At 38.0% G+C, this 22,845-nt stretch overlaps 1 protein-coding gene across 5 annotated transcripts in view; it reads right to left on the bottom strand.

Annotated features, from left to right (window-relative positions):
- LOC120782751 (serine/arginine repetitive matrix protein 2) overlaps nucleotides 1-22,845 on the bottom strand; it is a 140,796-nt gene that overhangs the window by 116,308 nt on the left and 1,643 nt on the right. The window lies entirely within an intron of this gene.

Below are 22,845 nucleotides of genomic sequence, written 5' to 3' on the forward strand. Positions count from 1 at the left end.
TTAATATGCCCTTGATTGATACGTGTAGAAAAAGTAAGTTTATAAATTAGCTTCAGATATAATAAAATTATGGACGACGACCGGGAAAACCAACATGCACTCTCACTCTATTAAGATAGTAACTAACTTGAATACGAAGAATGTTTAATGGAGAATAGAACAAGGTCGAAACCGACCTTTAACTCGGACAGTGCCCCAGTTGGGTAACTGCGTGGGCGACGGAGTCGTCCTCCTCGAAAGGTAAGAAAGAACTTTCATTTTGAAAGCGTGCTTTCAGCCTAAGGAGGATAAGCCAGTCAGCAGAAGAACCTCTGATAAGTGCAAGGAGGGTTCGGAAACCACAGGCATAGTTAAAAATAAGCAGACGACAGCCAGAAATAGGAAGAAGAACCGCCGCCAAGGTAGTAAGCAGACTGTTCAGGAAACCTCGAGTGGGCTATAATGTGCTTAGCGCCAACGAGGACCGTAAAAGGAAGCGGTAGCTACGGTTGGAGAAGTCGCTAGGGTAACTGAAACAGAGACTTTGTCTTAGGTTTCGCGATCGCGTTTGGCTTCCTTACAAAAATTCCACTCCCGAGAAGACTGGAGGGTTATTAGGCTCGACAAAACTGATGAACCACATAGACAGGTGGGTGGTTCTCCTGGACAAGGAGTTCACCGAAACTGGACTAGCTTTGGTCAAGGCTTCCTGCGCGAGTCTTTTGTTTTTTTTTTTTAATTGAAAGTTATAATATTTTAGACTTTTTAATTATCAAAAAACTATTTGATTTTTGGTAATTTTATTATATAAAATATATTATAAATAATATTATATGTACATATATATATTAAATTAGTTTGGTTTTATTTTTATTTAGCTGAAACTTATCGAGCTCCCTTTGATTTTTGCTTCGAAAGTATCACGACCGAGGAGACTGGAAGGCTCATAAGCTCGAGAAAACTGAAGAACAATATCGACAGGTTGATCCCGAATAAGGAGGCCATCGATCCGCTCACCGATAAAACGCGTGCCATCAGCTAAGGCATGGTCCTTAGAATCCTCCTATCGACGGCGGCCTCCAATATTTTTGGGGAAGAACGTCTGGGATGACGAACTTTGGCATTCCCAAAAATATTGAACTCTAGCAGGCGTTTTGTAAAGTATGTACATATGTGATATTGGCGAAATGACGGCTATTTCACTATTAATTTTAGTGATTTGATCCTCCCTTGATCCAACCTGTATTTAAATTTTTAGTATTCGTTAAACGAACGAACGAAAAACAACCTTTGATTACATATTTAGCTTCATTTTGGAAAATTTGTATAAAATCTATATTAAAATATTATTGTTTGTATAATTATTATTTTATTTTATAAACTTGATTGTTCCGAAAAATTCAATATAAAAGCTCTTTATTAAATTTGCCATAAAGTTAATAAAGTCAAATGAATACAAGTTTATTATTAAATTTTTTTTAAGTCATAAAATCCATGAACAAATTTGTTAAAGCACCAAATTCTGAATTTTGAAAAAACTCTCTGACGTGTTATGTAAAAGAAATATAGCAAAAATGGTCGTAAAATATTTAAAGCAAAATTCGCTTTTATTCAATAATGCGACAACCCACACACAATCACTCTTGAATAGTGTGTTCTGCTGCCGGCGCCAACAGCTAGAGCTGCACAGTGGGATTGGACAGTAACAAAAGTAGTTTTAACAATTAACATTTTACGTTTGTATAGTTTAATCTTTAGAGGAAGTATTTCAAAAAATATATTGGAATATTTGCAAATTAAAATTAATAAAAAAATAGAAATGGGAAAATTAAGAAGATTTCTTTAAAACGAAAGATCTTCAGATTTTTAATGACAACTAAGCTTTGTATAACTCTAGTTATTCTCTTATATCACGTGATCCAAGAAGAGGTACTTTTTTCAATAGCATTTTTCAATAGCCTTTTTCAATAGCACGAGAGTCGATTTGACGCCATTCGCAAAAACTCGGACGACTTGGCACATATTAGGTCGACATATTAAATTGAAAGCGTACAAAATAGAGCTTGTGCCGGAAGGTCGAGCGACATCGCTTCGCTCTACGGGCTTTTGAAAAGTTCCAAGATGATTCGATGTTTTTGAGCCAAATTTGGTTCAGCAATAAGTACTATTTCTGACTTAATGGGTATGTAATTAAGCAAAAACGCCGCATTTGGGACGAAGAGCAACCTGAAGTGATTATAGGGCTGTCATTATATCCTGAAAAAAAATAACAGTTTGGTGTGGTTTGTGGGAAGGTGAAACCAATTTCTTCAAAATTGATGCCGGTGAGAACGTAACCGTCAATGGCGACCATTATCGAGTCATGATAACTGACTATTTGATGCCTGAAATTAAAGCTCGTAATCTCGGCGACATGTGGTTTCAAAAACATGACGCTAATTCCCACAAATCGTTGTAATCAATGGATTTATTGAGAGAACACTTCGGTGAGCAGATATTTTCACATTTTGGGAGGGTCGATTGGCCACCAAGATCATGTGTTTTCAAACCGTTAGACTTTCCTATGGGGATATGTAAAGTCTAAAGTCTATGCGGACAATCTCGCTCCGATTCAGGCCTGGGCGCAAAACATCACGCGTGTCTTTCGCCAGTTACCAGTCGAAATCCTCGAACGAGTCATCGAAAATTGGACTTAACGGAAGGACCAACTTAGACGTAGCCACGACGAACATTTGAGAAACACAATCTTCAAAAAATAATTGTCAAAGAATGTGCTTTCGAATGATAATAAACATTCCCCATTAAATTTGAAGTATCCGTGTTGTTTTTTTAAGTAGAGAACATCGACATTGATCACTCTTTATAGTATTTATTTGTCCAAATAATGCAGAAGTCAAAGTGAGCACCTAGCAAATAAAAAAAAAATATGAGCAAAACAAAATTATACTTTGTAGATCTCATCTTCGATACTTTTGATGAATAAAACCATTTTTTTCTCGACTTTTTTCCGCTGTCTTGCAAAAGAAAGCTATAACTTGATATATCTATCACTTTAAAGCCGTAATGTTGAACTAAGTCAGTAAATCAGAAAAGTTAAACCCAATAAAAGAGACTATACGTAACATTCAAGTTTCCTAAAATGATTAGGTACATTTAAAGAAGGAATGACATCAGCATTGTTGAAGGATTTTTTAGTGCTAAAGTTCAATCTGTGAAAGTAGCTAATAAAAAAACCATCACCAACCATCTCTTTATAGGAAATATTCAACAAAGTCTACAAATATTCGGCTGGCATCTTCAAAAAAACTATTAATGCGTTTAAAGAAATGATGATAAGATGCGTAAAAAACGCGCCCAATGAAAAGGAAGCAACAGCCACGGATGAGAGACCCCCTTTTGATGACAACTCGGCTATAACCGTGCAAGCGTCTACGCCAATAAAGAGGGAGAAAAATATTATTAAAGCTCATTTTCATATACATATGTACATAAATGTATATTATTTAACTTACACTACCAAGAAGTCAGCCACTCAGAAGGTTTTCCGTCTGACCGCCGATATGTATATACGCGAACTAGCCGCTCAGTTTTAGAGAAATTGATCTGAAACTTTGCACACCTACTTTTCTTCACAAGAAGCTGCTTGTTTATCGGAACCGCCGATATCGGACCAATAGAGTATATAGCTGTCATACAAACTGAACGATTGGAATCAAGTGCTTGTATGGAAAACGCGCTCATTTGACGAGATATATTGACAAAAATCGGCATAGGTTATTGTCCCAATCAGAAGTTTAATATCCGAAGAAATTGTTCACATCCGATCACTATAGCATATAGCTGTCATACAAACTGACCAATCAACATCAAGTACTTCTATGGAAAATTATTTATTTGTGAAAGATGTTAGAGCTTTAGTTTAACGAAAGTTAACGTTGTGTATTATTTCTTTTTCTATCACAAGATGTATGAAATGGCCCCCTGTGCGCTGCTCGAATTTACAAAAAGTAAAATTTAAAACGGAACGTTTGGCAATTAAATAAATCGGCAATACGCAGAATTTCGAAAGTTTCAGACAATTTTACAACGAAATCAGCGGTCAAATAAAAATAAAAATTATCAAAAAGTCAATTGAATTTTCGTAGCATACATCAATTTCGGGAATATCGCATGTGCATATATGGTACATATACATATATCTTTATACAAGTGCAAGAGCGAAAATGCGTTTAAATTGACTCAGTGGCATATACATATGTATATGGTATGTAAAGGCGAAGATATGTATGTGGGTAAACAGTGTCGTTTTTGTTTTTGCCACATTTTTTCAATTCTGCCCAACGAAATAAAGCGATACCGGCATTTTTCAACGCTCACTCACTCAGCCAGAAATGGTGCTGATAAGGGTGTGGCAGTGCATCGGGCGCCCACAGCAGTTATAATGGGGCCTCACGTCAAAGGGTGAGTGTGTGAAATTTTTTAAGCACATAACCACTAAGTAAATACTAGCCTTTTACGTGGATATGTGTGTTTATGTATGTATAGGTGCACTTAAAGACGACACAAAGCCCATTAGCAAAAGCTGGAATACGATATGGCACACAGTAAGTGCGCCAAGTCACTTCAGCCAGCGCACAAGCAGAGGTAATTTCAGTAAAGAGGAAGCCAGGTGGAGAAATGGAGAGAGGGAAAGTTAATGTGCATGTGTGTGGGTGTGTGTGTCACTTTTGCACATATACGTTAGTTGGCGAATTAAGCGTAATTGTTAAAGGGGCGCATGCGGGTGAAAATGTGGCGACATTTTGCAAACCACAAACCAAGCTGACTGTCAGATCGTGCGAATGCTAGAAAGCATGTGTCGCGTAAAATTCACACTCCGTTGTTTATAATTACAGATGTTTTATTGGGCATGTGTGCATTAGGGTGGACCAATTAAAAAAAAAATCATGCAATATTATATTTTAGCGTGTGAGTTCGGCTCGAAGCGGTTTTGGTCCGTGTAAGTTTCAAAGGTTATGGAATTAATGTGATATGAATATTAATACATTAGAAAAACGTTAACTTTAATAAAAATGAACTTTTTGAATATTTATCTTGATGAACATATGAAGGAGATAACCTTGAAAAAAACAAAAACAACAAGAATATTCTTTCGAATGATAAGAAACATTCCCCATTCAATTTGAAGCTACCGTGTTTTGTCTTTAAATAAGTAGGGAACCTCGAAATGGATCACCCTTTACAAGCGTAATTTAACAAGCTTTCAGCAGACCGATAAATTAAAATTCTTTCGATTTGCTTTCGCAGGCACCGTATATTCCGCTTGGCTTCTGTGTCGGCTTCAAAGGCATTTAATGACGATGATCAGCAGGTTAGAGGCCTATTATGAAGGAAATGTGTTTTTACTACCAAAAATTGTAACGAAAAATTAGAAAACTGTTATATTCAATAAGTCGCGCTTAATTAATTGTAATGTAATTAATAAAAAAGCGAATTTTGTTTAAAAAAAATTAAAAAGGCAATGGAATATTTAGCACAGCTGTAATGTGGCACAAACTGATGGAAGTCCCAAAAACCTATAACAATTTGGAGATAGTTTTTTCTGCGAAAGTACTTTAAGTTCAACAAACCGACCACCCTAATAAGTAAACAAATTTTAAATACACTTAAGTGCGAATGTGTGTGTTTTTTGCGAAAGAGTAGAGGTGGGAGAAATATGCAATAATGGAGTAATTTTTGCACCTTATCACAAGTACAAGCAACCATTTAAACAATTTCATCCAGTCAAACCTAATGACGACTAGTCCATAACGGGCTAACTGTAGACCACTTTTATAACTGAAAATTTTTTATTTGCCGAATTGAGTATCCAAAGTATTAATAACATATTTCTTTAGCTTTAAGAGAAGTTATGAAAAAATCATAAATCTTAAAAGGTTCGAAACGCCGAGTTTTTTAACAGGTTTCTAAGATTTATTAGGACTCTTAACTACTAACTTTGATTAAATTTGCACTTGGCGCTTTTGTAGACAAAAAAAAATAACGCTCTAATTCAATAAAACCATACATATCAACATGGATGTACATATGTTTCTCTCCTTTTAAACTCCAAACTACTTATTTTCAGCTTGCCTGAGTCAACATTTTTTACCGAAGCGACACAAAGTGAAAAGTTAGTACAGAAGAAGCTCGTTCAGCTGCAAACCGCAAAAGCAAGAAACTCTATGTACATATGTATATACAGTTGTAGGCGTATGTAGCAGTAATTAAAAGACCAATGTTAGCAATTTCAAACGAATGTCTCCTCTCGAACTTCAAACTCTTGGAGCTTCATTTACACTGTCATTTCTTTCTAGCCTTTCCTCTACTTCCTAACTTCGTAACTAGTGAACTGTAATTTTCGTTTCAAAAAAGGGTGCAACGCAAATTGTAGAGGGTAGATTGGAAAATCGAAAACGCAAAGCAAGAATGTTCCTACAATGACAATGTCGACCGAACAAACGGAAAAGATAAAAGATTGTATTTCTGTAACGATATAAAGAATCGTAGGTGTTTTACGCAACAATCATTATACTTACGACGGGTAATATAAGGATAGGACTTACAGCATAGCAAATGCAGACAAGTTTCTAGACAAAGATGCGCCTATAATCTACAGCTACACTGGCTAGGTTATGTCGTCTGAATGGACGAAAACACTCCAGCTCTGAAAGTATTCAACACAGGACCTGCCGAGGGAAGCATAGGAAAAGGAAGACCTCCACTCCGTTCGAAAGACCAAGTAGAGAAAGTTTGGAAACTTGGAAAGACCTGGCTTCGCTTGGAATCTCCAATTGGCGCCACGTTGCGAAAAGAAGAAACGATTGGCGCGCTGTTGTTAACTCGGCTATAATCGCGTAAGCGGTGTCTAAGCCAGTAAAGAAGAAGAGAAGGATGCTTGACCACAGCGAAATAGTCGGCAACTGTAAATTCGATGAGCTTGCAAGAAAAAGCACCCTTACCAAAATTCACTCTGGTACGAGCAGAGGTTCCACTATCTTTGTGCATGCGCTTGTTATATCCGTATCTCTTGTGAGGTTGCGAAAGCCTTATGGCCCAGAGTAGAAAATGAAAGGTTCAATTAGCTCACATCGCTGAAATGTCCTAACTGGACTCTGTCCCAGTGGCAATCACGTGGTGAGACGAAACATTTTGGAGAACACAACTTCTCAAAATTAAAATGAAGAATATGAAGATGAGGTGAACACATTTATACACTTCCTCCTGTACTGTTCAGCTTACGCCAGACTAAGTTTGAAGCAACTCGATTGTTAAGCTTTTTACAAACAAGGCGGATTGGCTGGAATTGATATTGGCGGCATCAATAAATTTGTGGCAGGCTTTAGCCGTTTTGTAGATATGCGACGGCCTTTTTGAACCATATCTAAGTATTGTAGGCATCACAACGAATAGGATCCTCAAGCCCAAGCAGGAATCAGCTTATTTACCTAAGCTAACCGAATAATATGTCCAATTTTTCCTCAAATAATCGTCATTTGTGGGAACTGTTGATTTTCTTTTTTCAGTCAAAGGAATCGGCGGCTGAAGCAAATCGGGAACTCCAACAAGTTTACGTAGCCTAACGCTTAAATGGAAAGCTCTACTTATTCATCTTTTACTGGCGTAGAAAACGCTTACGCGGTTATAGCCCGAAGCGCTACTCCAACTGCTATAGTCCCCCGATTTAGCGCCGACCGATAATTATTTCTTCCGTTCGATAATTTGTTAATCACTACATTCGAAAAATAAATTGTTTGCTTTTAAAATTAATATTCTACTTTAATTTATGAGAATCTATGTATATGTCTCAGCTTCCCAACTTTACAGCCATTAATTGCGTGCTGCAGCGAAACCAGCAATCAAATACATATGTAAACCGATTAAATTCGCAGAATTTCTAAAACATTTACATTGCAAGCCAAACATTACAACAAAAGCAAAAAAGTGGTTATAAACCTCAATAATTTACGTTAATTGCACGGCATCCAACTGCGCTCAAGCAGCATATCAATAACACAAATTGGCATTCCACCCGCCCACATGCCCACACGTGCACACACATACACACACGTGCACACGAGCAAGCGAACGCCTAATCGGCTGACTAACTAAGTGACTAAGTAGTAATGAAAAGTTTTCTCTCGCCAATTACATATTTTAGCACAATTGTTCAATTAGTAACACTTACAGATTGCCACTGTAAAATGCCGAATGCCGAATGCCGAATACGCGACGAAAAAGCGAACAAAGTGACACCAACAAAATTCGCTACTTATGTATGTGTGTTTGCGTGTATAACGTTGTAGTGGCAGCGAGCGAAACTTTAAATCTCAACTCACAAACTTGCAACTTGCAACATGCAACATGCACATGCAACAAAGTGGTGCAAACAATTGCTTCACCTGCTGCTTCTCCTTCTTCGCCTGCTCGCAAAACTCAGCTAACCTTGCGCCGGATTAAAATGAAAACGCCACAATTCATTTGTGTGGGCATGTGTGTGTGTGTGTATGTCGGACACCCACACGTTTTACATTATTATTTTTTCTTGCGAGAATGCCGAAACGTGCTTTGCCATTGCATTGGGAATAATCGAATCAACCGTTGAAAGCGAAATAGAAATTCATGCGATTCGATAGAAGTTGAACTATTTACGCTTTGGTGGCAGCAAATTAAATGAAAACTTGAAAAGCGCATATTCATGGGAGAAAATTATTGCTACAAGTAAAATTGGAGGTACTTCAATAGTTAAATTATCACACTCCAAGTCTTAAACAGAGGCTCGTCCAGTTCTCTAGAAAAGTTGAACTGATGAAACTTTATTAATAAAACTAAGGAGCAAAAGAGAATTCAGACAGTCGATTGTCTTCAAAACATAACAACTCGCGTTATGCCATATAACGGGTGATTCAAGAGAGATACTTTTTTTGAGAAACAGCATTCATTATTGAATAATATTCGACCGAATAGATCACGTCCAGCTACGAAGCCGTAGCTGAGACTGCAATGAAGGCAGTGGAGAGTCGATTCGGTGCCGTTCGCAACAACTGGAGATCTTAAATTGAAAGCGTACAAAATACAGCTTGTGCCGCTGGACCTTCCCAAGTGACATCTCTTCACTCTTTGGGCTCTTGAAAAGTTCCAACAGGATCCGACGTTTTCGAGACAAATTTTCTTCAGCGATGAGGCGCATTTCTGGCTCAATGGGTGTGTAAACAAGCAAAATTGCCACATTTGGGACGAAGATCAACATGAAAAGATTCAAAAGCTGCCATTACATCCAGAAAAAACAGCGGTTTGGTGTGGTTTGTGGACCGGTGGAACCATCGGTCCACATTTCTTCAAAAATTATGCCTATAAAATCGTAACCGCCAATAACGATCGTTATCACCCCGTGATAACCGACTATTTGATGCATGAAATTGAAGATCGTGATCTTGGCGAAGAGTCTATGATGTTCTCTATAAAAGGTTTGGTAATATTCATTTGAGAGGATGGTGACATGTGTAGAAGTTTACACAAGTGAGGAAAGTTCTCTGATCGCTATTCACTTGGGAGTGGCCAGAAACGATTCTTTCACAATGGCACAAGCAGCTCACGACTTCCGGTCTTTGACCAAGTATCCTCTGGGTAGCCTAAGAACATCCGTTTGAAGGCGAGCTAAAGTGAGAAGGCGAAACATCCCCTACATAGGGTTGTGCGCTGGGTTTGGGACCCGCCACGTAAAAAAAAACACCCCGATGAAAAGTCGCAATATTCATTTGGTATAGGAAAGACTTTTCCAATTTCGACTGAGTGCAGATTCAGCCGTGGAACCAGATCCATTGATTTTGTCATTAGATGGAATTAATATGGGATAATAATTCTTCTCAAAACAATCTAGAAAACCCTTAAGTGTGATATTTTATAGGCTGATTCCGTTGCGGCCATATGAAAAGGGGATTTTGGATAAGTATTATTAGAAATAAAAAACATAAAACTTAATATATAATGCAGGGATTCTTTGAAAGCAGGCCATGTTTTGAATGCTTTTTACTTTGAATTAATTATTTCGTAGAATACCTCGTCTTTCACCCCGTCTGCCTAATGGCTCTTAATTGGAACATGGGCCAACTCGTCTGTCACACAGACGAGTTCAGAGTTATAACTGTTAACCACATAATCATTGGTCCATTTTATTTCTACTGGGTAATGATCACAATTTAACTAATACCGCTAGATCTTCTTTTTTCGTTCCACCATATGCTAGTATGGAACGGTTGACACTTGTGTAGAGTCAATAAAATATGTGGAGTCGTAAATTAGAGCTTGGGGCAATGGTTCTTCTAGAGGATTTACAAATTCGAAAAGCTTTCAAACCCCTACATTCAAAGTGTACTCTGTAGCTTAGTTTTCTCAGCTCCAGTAACTTTGAGATTTTTGGCAGAGCTCGAGAGTGCAATAGTTCTACATATTAGGGGATTGAATTAAGAAACTTGTATCTTTCTTGTAGGAGAACAGATTTGTGTTTTTTTCTGGAATAACAGTGAAGCCGTGACCCATCGCGTGGTCTATAAAGTTTTAATTTTCCTTTCCCTGCCACATTTTGAATATTTCAATTAAAATATGTACATACATATATGTCGCATTCTCTCTTAGGATCATAAACCTACAGCAGCCAACTTTCCGACGTAACGAATTCGATACAAATTATTGGAAAATTTCGATTTTCCGCAGTTATGGGGCGCCTGAGGCGCCAATTTAGGATTGCATTTTAATTAATTGCCTCACCTAACCGTACATAACTGTAATAAGCACTTCTACATTAAACTGTCGTTTACTATTGGCAGCCAATTAAAGCGCTTCGAAAGGTCTTTACAGATATTTTTTGGAATGAAATCGATATCGAATGCTGTGCGACGGCGAAAGTTAATTACGAAAAACTGTTTTACGCAATCAATTGCACGAGAACGACGAAAGACTGCAACAATGAGAATACAGTTGTTGACGACTGCGAGAGCCGACACGAAGGGACCACAAGTAAACCAGCAACCGCCAATGAAGCAACTAACAAGGCACATTATTTAACAGCTGGTGAAATTACTATTTAGTTACTATGTACAGTTGTTTTTGTAATTAGACATACACATACCTACTAGATATATGTATATATGTACATAGTTGGGTATTTGACACCGTTGAACTGAAGTGCACGCGCCAGAAGCCACGTGAAGCACATTTCTAAATTACGAAATAAACAACAATATTTATGAGCGGCAATGCGACGGCGGGGGGTTGGTAGAAAGTGTAAGTAATTGGAGACGCAAGCGGCGTGTGCACACACCCATACGTGCGCAAACCACAATTCTTCGCCAGGTTTCGCTGCAAAGCTGAAATTCTAGTTTTCGAGCTGGTACAACCGCAAATGCGATCGTACACACACACACACACACATGCATAGATATGATGTGCATGCAAACAAAGCGCATAAAGTCAACAAACGTGAGCCGACACGAACGGATTTTCGTTATAGACGAGCTGTGATTACAAACGCCCAGCAGGCTGGCAACCGACCGGTGGCAGAGGGTGTGCATTGCGGAGCAAAGGTCGGGAATTGCGGTTGTGATGCAGCACACCATGGTGGAGTCGAATCCAGCCATGCAGCCAGTGCATCCAGCGTAAGAGTCAGTCAGTCAACTAGTCATTCAGGCAGTTAGTCAGTCCATCCGTCAGCGGTGCTTGGCAATCATGCGTCGGCATATGAGCACTTTCAGTCGTTCGTTCACATCGCATGCATAATCATAGTCACAGCACAGTGACAAACTGACTGACTGCCTAGCGACGCACTCTTAACAGCTGTTTTTGTTATTTTTGCTTTTCATACTCATAGTACTGTTTTTATTGTGGCTTTATTGACTGGTTTGCTGCTTGTTGGCTGTTGCTTGTAGCGCGAAATTTCACTGAATCCGCGTACGTGGGTGGGCAAATGTTGCTGTTGTTGTTGGCTGCGGCTTATAATCTCATTGAAAACTTGTTTCTGTTCTCGAGCACACAAACACCGCATACATGCGCCGGTATGCAAATATGCTGAACAATTTTATAACGCGGCAGAGAGTTTAGTGTTCGTAACTCTTCAAGTGTGCGCCTCGGTAAATACCCGATGGTGTAGCGGAGAGTTCCCGGTTTGGCTTTTAGTTGGAATTTCGTAAGTGCATTGAGTTGGTTCAGGTATGCAAATGAACAGAGACCAAATTGGAGGTTAAATCAGTATTGCAGCTTGAACTGTTGGACGGACTTCATAATTCATCGGTTGTCTTTTCCGATAAACATACATATGTACATTAGTACGCGCTTAGGAAACACGAGGGTTATGTGTGCTATAAATTTAAATCTCAGAAAGTAATAATTTGGTTACTCCGTTGGTACACAAAACTTTTTATGGCCAAGAGGATGGAACCATGTGTAGAAGTTCACTCAAGTAAGGAAAGTTCTCTGAGCGCCATTTACTTGGGAATGGCCAGAAACGATTCTTTTACATATGGCTCAAGTAGCTCACGGCTTTCGGTTTTAGACTAAGTATCCTCTGGGTAGCCAAAAAAAAGTCCGTTTGAAGGTGAGCCAATTTTTTAGTAGCCGAAAGTTTAGGCGATCCGTAAGAGGATAATACTCTCTTTTACGGATCGTGAAATCTTCCAGGATGACTCAGCGCCTGCCATCGTGCAAAATGGCCAAGTTTTGATTGAAAACAAATCTTGTATAAAACATCTCTACAATATTGGCGCATATGGCCCTATTCAGATCAATTTTTTTTATTTTTATTTGGCCAATACATTTGCCCGATTTATACTCTATTGAGTATTTATAGCACATAATGACGTATGGAGTTACTAAACAGAAGCCAGTAAATGAAAGTCAATTGATAAAGAATTTAGAACTGGTATATTATGGTCCCGGTATAAGGAAGTCAATTGAGATCCTAGTGAAATCCATACCTATATCCAATTACGGGAGTTATTTTGACTCGTTGTTAGAATAACCGATTGTGAAGTCTATATTTCAACCGTTAATGCTGAAAATGACTTGCTTTAAATGAACTTCATATCGTTTTCTTTTAATTAATCGTGAATAATTCATTGGCTATCCCTTATAAAAACTATTTTCGAGAAAAATTTTGAATGGAATGACCCATATATACTTTATAGGGTATTTGAAGATTCCTACGTGACAAACTCTGTTCAGGAAATAAAAGAACCCAAATCGATTTTCTGAAAATCATGAACCCTTCTGGTTTCGGAAATTTGATTAATATAAAAAAAGAGCGAAAACCGCGGTGTTCTTAAAAACAATTTAAAGTATATGGTATATATTTTTTCGATATAATCTTTACGGAAACTATGGCGAGCCCTGAAACTTTGAGACTTTAGAGAAGATATAGATTAATTTGTATTTCAATAGGATATTACGTTTGCCATGACATCAAGCTTCAGCTTAGCGCTTTATCGATACTTTTCGAATATAAGCCCAATCAATTTAAATACTTCACTTTCTTTTCTTGATCTGTCGAACTGTTAGATCGGTATTAGACTACCCCCGAGGTCTGTGTGATATAGTCTGAGATTTTCTACTGTATTTCAGTGGCATTAGTATATGGATTTGCTGCCGTGATGTTCACCGGCATCAGTAAGCTTGTATCAAAATATTCGAGTCTAGTTTTATATAAAACCAAGCTCACCTCCATGTTTACTACAGGTTAAGCACATACCAGCTACACACAGAAGTATCTACGAAAGTATTCATTCACTGCATCTTTATACAGTTATTAGAATAGCTCGCTGTCTGTCTATTCGCAGCTTTGTTGCACCGCAATAACTGTGCGTTGGCATTTCTATGAAGCCAAAGACAAAGCTAAGGACAAGACAAGACCCGGATGACTGTGTACAGAGACAAAACGTAGCTTCACGTTTTGCGGAAGAAAACTGTGGTGGCACAAACCAGACAATGCCGCACAGTAGCGGCAACACCAACTGCATTAAAATGTTTTACAACACACACAACAATAACTAGACAGTTGAAGCGGCATGGCAGCACTTCACCAGCGTAAAAAAACAAAATCATTGCAAATTTTTCGTATGGTGTGTTATTTTCTAAATCGTAGATTGAAAATTCTTGAAGAGAAACTTTATTTGAATTCTCCGTCGACTGTATTTTCGGGACTATCACTTGTGAGCCATTCAATTAAAAGAAGAATTATTATATCTACACCCCTAACTACATTAAGATAATTTGAAACTAGTTGGGTTCCGGTTAAATTTTTCGAACGCTCCCCTAGTTACACTGCTTAAAAATCTCCAAACTCTCTAGTTAGCCAAGAACTCGTAAATGTAGGCCACAGTTTATGTTTGTCTTGTGAAACTGTAAACACTAACGTAAAGCGTTGCCCACAGTTGGGAGCAATATTATTAAAATTTTACTGAGGCATAGCCCAGTATGCAAAATTTACATTTTTACACGACTTCTTCATATTACACATATGTGCCAGGTAACGGTAATGTCAGGAATAAGATTTTTGATAATAATTTCGATTTTTTAAGCTACTCTAAAGTGTGAATTTTTTCCACAAATCACAATTGTTCGAAAAACAGCAACAGCAGGTAACTCTAGGTTCCACATTTACGGGGACAGCCAAGCAGCAATCAGTGCTTTAACCTCGTTTCGCATATCGGCCAGAAGTGTCGTGGACAGCAGTTAAGAGTGCCGCCAGAACCAGGCGACTGCACTTCTACTGGGTGCCAGCTCACAAGCGCAATAAGATAATGGCCGAGATTGCCAAGAGTGGTCTACGCCTTTCACCAGAAAACGCGATCAACATTGGAAAACACAGGCATTGTCTATACGGCACGAGATAGTTAATTACTTTCTTTCCAGAATGAGTCCTCCACAGGCTTTTCTGTACGTATATTTTTATTTGAGTAATTCAATCGGTTATTGTGTTAAACTTAATAATGATAAGTATTTCCGAGGGACCCCAACCATCACCACGTTCATCACAAGTCTCACACCATCGCGTCAAGTTATCAAGTGTTCAGATTGCGACCCCGCAGATACATTTAATCATGTATATTTAGAAAATATTATACGAATAGCGCTATTAGGCAGTTCTAGCAGTATGATTTCGATGTACTACACTAGCGGTTATTCTGCCGACCCGACTTGTATCGTGCCAAGCATTGTCATCTCAGCAACATTCTTCAGAATTAGTTTGTGCTATTTTCTGATTTTAAAACAACAGCAACCTGGGTAACCTGCATGAACGATCTCTCCGTCGTTCCCACGACAATCGGGCCTACGTAACCGGAACTGACCCAGATTTTTAGCCGGCCATGGACTGTCAACTCGGCACAATTCTGCCGCTACAACAACAAAAAAGATTTCTCCGCTAGACACCCGAGTTATCCATGAGAACCGCTTGTGCAGAATGGCTCAAAACTTAAAACCTGGAAGCTTCAAATACTACATTTCAAAAAAAGGATTCCGCGATATGGAAATGTTAAGGAGCCAAAACCTGATCTATAATGTCAAAAGTGTAGATTGGAGTACTCTTCAAATTTGTGTAGGAGACACAAATTTAGTCATCGTTTTATAAAACACAGTGATCAAGAACACAAATACTGATCATGGATCCTAAACTCCGAACTAAGCTTTCAAAGAATGACAAGTCGACAAAGACTTTTTAGACTAAATTTTGTTATTAAAGTAAATACAATCAAAGTGTTTATTCAATTGCTTCTGCGAACATTTCACTGTACCACCTACGAAAAATGCATATGCTTTTATATTATATACATAAGTATATGTATGTACAAATAATAAATATATATTTTAGAGCATTATGTGTGTACTTTTTTGAAGGCTTTGTAGAAATTCTGTGGGTAGCAGGGACCAGCGGAAAAAAGTGCGGTATTGTACGAAATGGATTCAAAGGCAAAGCAGCGACAAACGCAGTACTTCTTTGTGCAACGGCTCTTAGTCCGACATTTGCCTATGTACGGGTACTCTCAGTGATGGTAATGCACAAAGAAGAACGTGAACATGAAAAATACAAAAATATGGGCAAACAAGTACAAGCTCCTGGTTCAAGATTGTAACTGCATATAAGCAGAGAAAGAAAGGCATTTTAAATTTTTAAAAATTAGTTATCCAAAAATACCAATTATCAAAATCTTTTTAAAAGCAACATGCTTAAAGTAAGAGCATTGACATTGACAGTCTTGGGTTGACGATCGAAATCAGTTTCACTGACTTGAAGCTGGATTTATCTCTTACATTGTGACTAAAAACTGAAATATCTCTTGTCATCAAACAGTCATCGCACTCGCGACTTGGCGTCATAACTTTGAAGTCTTAGATAATTTCGTCTATCTTGGAACCAGCATTAACACCGACAAAAACGTCAGCCTCGAAATCCAACGCAGAATAACTCTTGGGAACTAGGTACTATTTCGGACTAAGTAGGCATTTGAGAAGTAAAGTTCTCTCTCCACGACCAAACTCTATAAGTCAATCATTATTCCCATCCTGCTATATGAAGCAGAGGCATGCACGATGACAACATCTGACGAGTAGACGTTACGAGTTTTCGAGATAAAGGCTAATCGTCCGAATGAACCAAATGGACGAAAACACTCGAGCTCTGAGAGTATTCGACGCAGTACCCGCCAGGGGAAGCAGAGGAAGAGGAGGACCTTCACTCCGTGGGAAAGAGCATGTGATGAAAGCCCTGGCTACACTTGGAATATCCAATTGGCGGCAAACAGTAAAAAGGAACAACAACTGGCGCGCTGTTGTAAACTCGCCTATAACCGCGTAAGCGGTGTCTACGGCAATATAGAAGAAGATGCAGATGCCACTACTTATAACAGTCTTCTCTTTACGTTATTGAAAATAACGGTTTCGCGGAAGCTTAGCAGGGCCGGTCGAAGACGATGCGACGGCGAAATAATTTTGACCTAGAGTAGAATGCAGAAGATTGTTCAGTAAATTCACGTGCCTTGAGCAAAGTTCATCTTTCCGGAATCGTAGGAGTTCTTGCTGAACAATATCCAATAGGCATACATGCGGTAAAACCGCATCTTGTCTGACGACAGTTGTCAGTGTTGTATGGAAGAGTGAGATGTAAAATCTAGGCCCTTTCTCTTCCATTGTCCAGCCTTTGCACGACTAAGACTGAAACAGCTAGGTAGTCTTACCTTCTTAGAAAGAAGACATATTCGAAATTGACATTACCGTCTCAACAAATTTATGGGAGGCTCAAAGTGCTTATATTCAGTATACAAGAGTCTTATGATCCAGTATATAGGAAATTTTAGGTACCACAACGGATTGGCGTTCTTGGCTGTCCAAGTTAGATCGTTGTTAGGATCGACCTCTTAACCTAACCTAACCTAACCTGGTGGATCACGAGTCTTGAAATTTATAGAAAAAGTATAGACGATAATAATACAAAATTTGTTTAAAGAACTCGATAAATACCATGAATAAGAGTCAAAACATTTAATAGGTATTGCTCAAAAAATCCCAAGAATAGCTTATTTGTTGAAAACAGAAAAAAAATTAACTTCCTTTGCTTCGAAGCTTTAGTACCCTTCACAAATAAAAAATTTTGCATACAAGAGGATAATTTTGATCGTTCTGTTTGCATGGCAAGCTATATGATATAATGATTCGATCTGGTAAAAATTTTCAGTTATTTGAGCGTTGTCTTGAGCAACAAAATATATCAAATTTCGGGAAAATATCTTGTCAAACAAAATGTTTTTCATGCAAGAACTATGTACGGCAGGTATATTCTTCCGGTTCCGATAAACGAGCAGCTTCTTGAGAGAAAAAAGGATGTGTACAAAATTTCAGATTGATAGCTCAAAAACTGATGCTTGACTTGTTCTTGTATATACCGACAGGCGGACATGACAAAATCGACTCAGCTCATCACGCTGCTCTTTACACTACATATGTATCTATTTTATAGGGTTTCCGACGTTTTCTTCTGGGTTTTGCAAACAGAATATGAAATTAAAAAGAGGATATGAAATTTCAAATAACTTTTTACGGTTCTAGGCAACAAAAAACTAGACCGGTAGCATATTTAACGAAGTTGGAACCGGATGACATTTTATTACTTCCAGAAGAGAGAAAGAACGAAGAAGAAAAATCTACGATAGCAATACAAGCTTAGTTAAATAGATTTAGACAGCGATTTTGGGGACGCTATGTTGACAATGGATTAAAGATGACAAATTAAAGATTTTTATAATAATAATATTGCTTGCTTGAAAATTACAAATAATAGGAATTATGTACAAAATGTACCAGTTTTTTTCCCAGCAACCTACCGAAATTTCGCTCGTACCCTCATATGTACCCGCTTATAGTGAGTTAGCGCCACAAAGCAAAAATTTAGCTTATATAGCTATATGTGTATATGTATGTATGTATGTAAATATGTATTGACATTTGAGATTTATGTTGTGGACGTAAATGCCGGCATTCAGCACCAATTCGTTGATCTGCTGATCTTTGGCGCTTGTCGCCATCGTGTAAATACTAAATACCCTAAATAACGGCATTTATATAGAGTATAAAACAATTGCGAAATTATTAACGTCATTTAGCCACAAGTCTACCCAAAAAAAGAAAGAAAGAAAACAGGCTAGAGAACTGCGACAGCTTAGGCATAAAGAGGATGGTTATTGGCGCCTAACGGAGAGTAATATTATATACATATGTACATATGTGGGTTCATATATGTGTATATATGTATATATATGCATGTATTTGAGTATATATGTACATAAGTACATAGAAGCGAAACAAATTGCGGCAGAATGCGCATGGTTGTACAGCCACGTATCTTCAGATCCATAGATATGTACTTATATACAAATATACGCACAAATATGTATATAGACTTGCATATGCACACAAAATGAAAGTATTTATGTATGTGTGCGTGCATATTTTAGCTTAATTTAATTTTTTTCTATCTTTTTTGGGTTTTATGTTTTCAAAATACTCGCTATGTGTGTAATCCTGTACGAAAACTTCTGTGTGTGCGTGTGAGTGTTTGTATGCTTAGCATGCTAAAATGTTTGTTTTTGTACTTGTACGTACGCCAGGAAACGCTCTTTGTTTATTTTGGCCAAAAAACAATGAATGTTGGCCGTTCGACTTTTCTGCTATAGATTTTGAAACTCGTGTCGAAAAACATGCACACGCACACACACACGCACACAAATACACATACAAAGCTCGAAACATGCATACTTTTGCGAATTGTGGCGTAAGTTAGCTAAAAAACAATTGCAAAAACAACAGCGGATGCAAAGAAAGAACCAAGAAGATAAATAGTAGCTTATACGCAATGGCTTTCGTGTACTTGTGCCCTATAGGAAAAACATAATTGGATATAAATACTTGTTGCAGTTGAAAATGTCAGTTATAACGATAGATATATACATAACAAAGCAAAATAGACAAAAAAAAAAAACAAAAAAAAATATATGTGTATTTATGATAAAAATATTATTTGCTGCTTGTAAAATTTTCCTACGGGGTGTTTGTGAAGTACAATTATTTATTTGCGTACTTGTGTTTCTACACACACAGATTCTTTGCCACAGATGTATGTGTGTATGGCATGCAAATTCACTTGTAGTCGGGGAATTTAATGCTTGGCAAATTTCAGTTGGCGAAAGCACATTCTTCCTGGACCCAGTTTGGTTTTTGGTTGCAAGCGAAAATAAATATAGCAGCGATCAGCTCAGATTAAAGTCTATGTGCGATGCTCACGAGTCCATACACACATCCATACATGCATGTACATATATACTTCCATGTGTGTGTGTGTGTGTGTATTTTTAACGGAGTGTGCGGGTCAATAAACCCTAAACCATTAGAACAATTGGAAACTCTTCAATTGAGCTGTTTTTCACGAAATAATACGAATAAAATTTTGTATAAGATATGTCCTTCGATTCGGATCGTCTAGGCATCGAAGCCGTTTTCCGTCCGATGAACTTTACAACCTGTATCTGTTTAATCAGATGAGAAATAACATCGCCGTTTTAATAGACTCATAATTGTATGGTTACTGTTATTTAAATATATATATACATATATATCAGGCAGATCTAAATGACCGAAAAGAACCCGAACGTATGTATATTCGTGTAAGAATAATACTTGTGAAAACATCATCCGCCAAAGCGGCGATATCTGCCTCATATAATGCCTTAAATCAGTGCAACGCTGTGTCCTGTGTGTATGTCTCTTGGAACCTTAATTCACATCATAGAAGACCAATTTTCGTCTACAGGCGCAGAAAAAATTGAATTAGTTCTCGAAGTTCGTCTTAGTACAAACCAACTCTCTTCACCACGTTTACCGTTACATGTGACAAGAGAGACGAACTCAGACAGAGTTTGAAATCCTAAAAGTAAAGCAAGAGAATCTTTAGTCGCATAATGTGCAGCAGTCAAGGAACCGGATCAAGCACTCCAAATGGTTTTAGAAGTGTTTTTCATCGCTGCAAAATAAGAATGTGCATTTAATGAGACTTCCGAACAGAACCTATGCAGATAATTACATTGGAACTACATGAGAGTCTGGTCTAAAAAACAAGAACGGACTCGGATTTTTAACCGACCAAGGACTGTTAACTCGGTACCACTCCTCGAAAATATTTCAAAAGTGTTTTCTGCCGCTACAACAACAAGTATTTTGGAATAGTACGGCAGAACAAATCATCGAATCTGGAAGTGGCCAAAACCAATCCGTACCCATAACGGTCGAATCAACGTAAACGGAGAAGATCCGGATTTTTATCTTGCCAAAGCTCCTAACACGGCACCATTCTTTGTTGTTGTTGTAACGAGTACCTAATCCCCGTTAGGATGGTAAGGGTTAGATAATTTGTCATGGACGTCATCTAACGATAGGCCCAGAAAAGGTGTTGTTTTGACTGGATTGGACCAAAGTGAGAAGGATGTCAGATGTGTGAGGTCAGCAGGGCATCCAAAACGGTGGTTATTGTTATGCGAAGACTCATTATACGCTAGACATTTTTTGACATGTCAGGGTCTATTCTGGATAAGTGGGAGTTTAACCTACAGTATCCAGAACGAAGCTACGCAAGGGTCACTCTCGTTTCTCGCGGAAACTCGAACTCTTCATCTGCAATGGGTGTTGGTTTGACTCCAAGTACGTCATTCACTGAGAGGGAGTTGGTAAAGGTGTTAATGGCTCCACTGTGAATGGTGCTCAGTGCATGTCTGAAGTGAGTTGCGTCCGAAATCTGTTCGGCGTATTGTCTTATGCCGTTGACGAAGGATGCTCCAGGAAGGCGGTTGTGCTTTTCTTCAAATTATCTAGTATGTTTTCTCCAGCTACAACAACAGCAATAGTTATGTATGTATGTACATTCGAACTCCGTTCTCACGACAGTCCTAGCTACCTAACTGGAACGAACCCTCATATAACAGCAAGAATTTCAAAAATTTTAAACTAGCGGCAAATAAACCTCTCATATATGCAGAAGGAAACCACTAACCAAACCATCCACAACTTGGATCTCCCTAAAAGTACAGGAGAGGTCTTCCCTTTGTCAAATCTCTATAGAACAGCAGTTACCTATGTGCTGTATTACTATATTTTTGAATATGTACATATATTTGATAAATAATTATAATTCGGGAATTTACATGATCAATTACACGGATATCGAACAGTGGCTTAGGGTTGTGACACCTACTTATATAATTTAAAAAAATTATACTATAACGCCACATTTCTAATTCATATTATTTCACATACAATATTTATCGATTTCCATTTTTAATTCTAGTATATACATATGTATGTACATATGTATGTGTATATTATGTATAATTATAACAAAATTTTCAACACGATCAGTGAGCAAAATATGGTGCATACATACACACATACGATCAACTAATTAGATACAAACGAACATGGGTAGATGAAAAGCGCCTACAGCGACATACCAGCGTGTGTATATTCAATACATACCTAGGTACATACATACGAGTATGTAGATCACCGAGGCGTCGACTGAGACAGAGTAAACTTAAGCGCCTGCTCTGCGTGCTACCGACGTGCCGCTGCGGACAAGCAAAGTTAGCGCTCAGCAGTGGGCGTTTAAACATTTACGTTTACACAGGGAGCGCCAAATACCCATACTTACCTATGTACATATGTATGTACGTATGTATGTACATGCGAATATATATATATACATATGCAGAAGTACAAATATAAAGTGTATGTACATAAGTATGTGCGAGGAACAAAAGCGTCAATTTATCATACCGACTTTCTGTGTGAAAAGCGCTGAAAGCCGAAGAACAAAATATAAATAAATAAATAAAAATTGCAAATAAAGGCGAAAGCGGCAAGAAGTGAGATAAATGATATGTAACACAGACAAGCAGACGGTCAAACAAATGCCAGACAATGGAATTGACAGGCCGCCGGAGCCGGTTGGTGGTAGAACAGAATACTCGAAGAAAGCGAAAAAAGTCAATACGAAGTGTACTGTAATATGTGTAAGCATATGTACATATGTGTGCGTTAAGGAGGTCAATAAAGAATGTCAAGCATTGTCTTAAGATAATGTTGGATAATTTAAGCATTAACACATACATATGTACATATGTATGTATGTATTTATGTAAGTGTACGCATTCAACATTAAATAAACTGGGTGGAATCACTTTCGTTTCGCACAGCGAACCTTTTAGGAGATATAGCGATATTGTAATTAAATAATAAAGT

This window comes from Bactrocera tryoni, chromosome 1 (genome assembly GCF_016617805.1).
Source record: "Bactrocera tryoni isolate S06 chromosome 1, CSIRO_BtryS06_freeze2, whole genome shotgun sequence".
NCBI classification, from domain to species: Eukaryota; Metazoa; Arthropoda; class Insecta; order Diptera; family Tephritidae; genus Bactrocera; species Bactrocera tryoni.